This window comes from Arachis ipaensis, chromosome B01 (genome assembly GCF_000816755.2).
Source record: "Arachis ipaensis cultivar K30076 chromosome B01, Araip1.1, whole genome shotgun sequence".
NCBI classification, from domain to species: Eukaryota; Viridiplantae; Streptophyta; class Magnoliopsida; order Fabales; family Fabaceae; genus Arachis; species Arachis ipaensis.
The window spans coordinates 58,953,957-58,957,883 of NC_029785.2; the positions used below are offsets into that span (position 1 = coordinate 58,953,957).

General features: G+C 32.0%; 1 long non-coding RNA gene across 2 annotated transcripts in view; it reads left to right on the forward strand.

Annotated features, from left to right (window-relative positions):
- Positions 1-3,102, forward strand: part of LOC110271240 — a 12,194-nt gene extending 9,092 nt beyond the window's left edge. The window contains exons 2-4 of one of the 2 annotated variants that reach the window (XR_002361742.1): positions 1,991-2,098; positions 2,342-2,670; positions 2,877-3,102. This is a non-coding gene — a long non-coding RNA (uncharacterized LOC110271240). Of the gene's footprint in view, positions 1-1,990; positions 2,671-2,876 lie in introns of both variants that reach the window. The other variant, XR_002361740.1, reaches the window with a different exon arrangement.

Below are 3,927 nucleotides of genomic sequence, written 5' to 3' on the forward strand. Positions count from 1 at the left end.
TTAGTTAGGGCTTGATTGGCTGTTGGGACTTGGGTATTTTTGTTGGATTTAAGAAGAAGAAAGGAAAGTGGTAATGTTTGTGAACATGATCAAGATGAGTGTTGAATGTTGACTGAGTTTCTGTTCTGGTTTGAATTCGGACTGCATAATTGTGAACTAAGAATTTTATTTTTTATCCTTTTCTACTTCCCTGGTATATTCCATTTATTAAAGTTGCAGCAATTCCTTGTGCATAGTTTAGTTAAAACTCAACAAGCTAGCACTGTGTAAGCACTTATTTTACATTAGCTTTTAAAAATTCATATGCAGGTGTGGGGATAACACTCATTTAAAAAAGGTACCCAAACAGCAGACCTGTTTTTTTTATCGCACTTAATGATTTTCATAATAATTCAAATAAGTTAATAAGTTAATTCAACGAAACTAGCAATCTCCCATTCCTTTTGGAATATTCTAAATTTGTCTTATACACATGTATGATATGTTACTTGATTATAATGGTTGCTGATTAATTATTTAATAGGAAGTTAGAAGTAGTACTCCCTTAATACTCCCTTGCTTTAGTTAGGCAATTTGTTGAAGTCTGTTATCATTAGTTTTGTTGAGTTGTACAAAGTTAGTTAGAATAGTATAACCATATATATAATTGCTATTAGTATTGTAATTAGTGTGATTCTTCATTAATGCAAGTTTATCACTTACTTTCATCTCAATTTCTCTGGTTATGTGTTCTTCTCCACTCACACATCAAATTTTAACATGGTGCGGTGAGCGTGGATGGAGGAACATGGAGAATCTGATTGAAGAAAGAGTGACTTGTTCTTTGATTCGTTCATTAATGAGATAAACTTTAAAGCTTTTAGCACACAGTGGAGGAATCTATTAAACAAACGGCCTAAATTCACATACATTTTATGGGATAAATTTTAAAGCTTTTACCACAGGTGTTAATCAATTAATTCAGTCAATAGCAAATATTTAATATAAGAGGATATTTTTTCAGAACACAACTAGATTATTGGTCCCACATTTAAAGCAGTTTGGCCTTTGGTACAAGTCCACTATTGTTGTGTTAGGAGCTTAGCTATGGTTTTTGTTTTAATTTTTTAACCCAATTTTGGCTAGTTGGGTACTGTTTGGTTTATCAGTTATTATGCTAATTTTTATATTGCTGCTGATTGCCATTTTCACTTGCTGCCATTTAATTCATAAAAATTGAGCTTGATTAGTGCTGATTTGGTTTTAGTGAGTTCATATGGGTTGATTTTGTTGTTTAGTGCTGATTTTGCTATTTGTGCTGATTTGGTTTTAGTGAGTTCATATGGGTTAATTTGTTAAATTCAGAAATATCATATTTAATGCCAGAATGCTGCCAAAATTTCTAAAAATTTGTGTTATTGAATTCCAATTTGTGAATCGAATTTGGTAATTTGTTACTTTAGTTTAATTAGTTTCTGTTTCTGCTTGCCATTTTCTGTTTCTGCTTCTTCTGTAGGTTCTCAATTTTTTTCCCTGGTTACATTTTCTTAGTTTAATTAGTTTGTTCAGTTTTTGTTAAATTAGTCAGTTTAGTTATGCATGTTTAGTGGATTATAGGTGGTTAGGAAGTATACTAATCTGATTTGTAGTGGATTTAGGTTGAACTTTTTGGTTGTTACTGATGCCTGGAATGAACGGTTTCAAATTGTTATAGTGCGTGCTGTTTTATCCTTGTTAATGGCTTATTATGCTAATTTTTATATTGCTGCTGATTGCCATTTTCGCTTGCTGCCATTTAATTCATATAAATTGAGCTTGATTAGTACTGATTTAGTTTTAGTGAGTTCATATGGGTTGATTTTGCTGTTTGTGCTGATTTGGTTTTAGTGTTGATTTTGCTGTTTAGTGCTGATTTTGCTGATTAGTTCTGATTTGGTTTTAGTGAATTTGTATGTGTATGTGTGGTGTGCCTTTTAACTCTATATAAATGCTGTTTGAATTGGACTTATAGGCTGCTTCTAAGGAAAATAATGAACCACCTACTCAAGCAGAAATATTTGTTGAGACTCGCCAAAGCACAAAGGGAAAATCATTGGATGAAGACACTCTGGATGTTATTGTAAGTATTAATTAGGAGTTAATTTGGTTAAAAAAGGTTTTAGATTTCTTGTGTCTTGGCAATTTTTCCATCACTTGTGGTTACTTTTATGCTTGCGTTGAGTTAAAGAATCTTGACATTATTTTTAATCTCTATTATTTGTTTCGATGTTGTCAAATGATATATGCCTTTAGTCCAATTGTGTATTCACTCTTATTTTATTACTATTATTTTTCTTCACATTAATATATGCACATTTGCAAGCTGAGAATAAAAAGTCTAAAGAATCAGCAATTAGAGCTTTCCAATCCATATTTGGGAAAGAGAAGGCAGAGAGAGTGCGATGTCACGGAAGAGTTACCACACCAACTTTGTTGAAGAAAAATGAGGAAATTGCCACCCTTAAACAGCAACATGCAACTAAGAAAGCAACATTAGAGAATAAGGTTGATGTGATGCAAAAAGAAGTAGATGAACTAAAATCGCTTGTTAAGATGATGCTGCAACAAAAAAACTCAGGAGTGGACCTTGACATGTTAGCTGCTCAATTAGGAAGCACTTTAGGGAATCCAAACAATGATGCGCATGAAGAGGTATTATTTGTTGTTAAAGTTTCTATATGTTCTCATATCTTAAATAATTGTTGATTATGATGATCTTGATTCAATTGTTTTGTTTATCTAAATAGAAGAATGTTATGATATATATGTTTGTCCTCTTTCTCTCGAACATTTTTATTTAACATTATTAGTATTAAAGATCTGTAGTTTTATATTTGATTTTTTTTTTATGTTTACAGGAAAACTATGTTGAAGGAAAAATCGAACTTGATTAAGGTCAACTTTTTAAAAGCAAATGTTACAGAGTAAAAAGTCATGAACTTGTGGACATGATGACTATTTGCTACTTAGCTATTTCAACTCTCTTTTGTTATTATATTTTTTGCAAACTTAGATGATATTGTGGATCTTACAACAATTTTTATAAGTTAAATTTGATGGGAAATGTTCAATTTTTTTTCTTTAGTGACTTAATTCAAATAGTTTAGATTATTTATTGACACTAAATAATTTAAAAAAAAACTGAAATTAATTTCATTCACGAGAAAACTATTGTAAATAAAAAATTATATATCACAAAAAATCGTTGTCAATAGTTACAAAAGACAATGATGTTAAAACCGTTGCCAAAATACGACTCCATAGGTAACGCTTTAAAACCGTTGTTTTAGATTACTATAAAATGGCAATGGTATTAAAATCGTTGCCGAAAACGACATCAACAGTAACGCTTTAAAACCGTTGTTCTAGATAGCTATAAACTGGCAACGGTTTTAAACCGTTGCCGAAACCTGGCACCAACGGTAACGGTTTAAAACCGTTGGCTATGTGAATAATAAAACCACAACAGTTTAAAACTGTTGCCTATCCAGTTATGGTTTTAAACCGTTGTCATGTTAATAGGAACGGTTCGAAACCGTTGCTTATTGAGTAACGGATCAAAACCGTTGTTTAAAATTTTCCATCAAAACCGTTGTCTATGCCACTAACTGTGGCAACGGTTTTTCTGTTACCGTTGTCTTAGGTAAAAAACCGTTGCCTTTAAGCATTGGTAACGGCCGCATATACCACAGGTCAAAAACCGTTGCCAAAGCGTTGCCTAAAGTTTTGGAAACGGTTTTTCAATCTACGGCAACGGTTTTTGACCGTTGTGGAAAGCCTTGTTTGTTGTAGTGCGCAAAACAAAGAGCACCCACAATAATACATATAAAGCCCAACTAAGGATCTTTTCGAACTTCAAGAGATATTACGATCCAATGAGTTTTCTTTCTTTTGACAAAGTAGAGATCA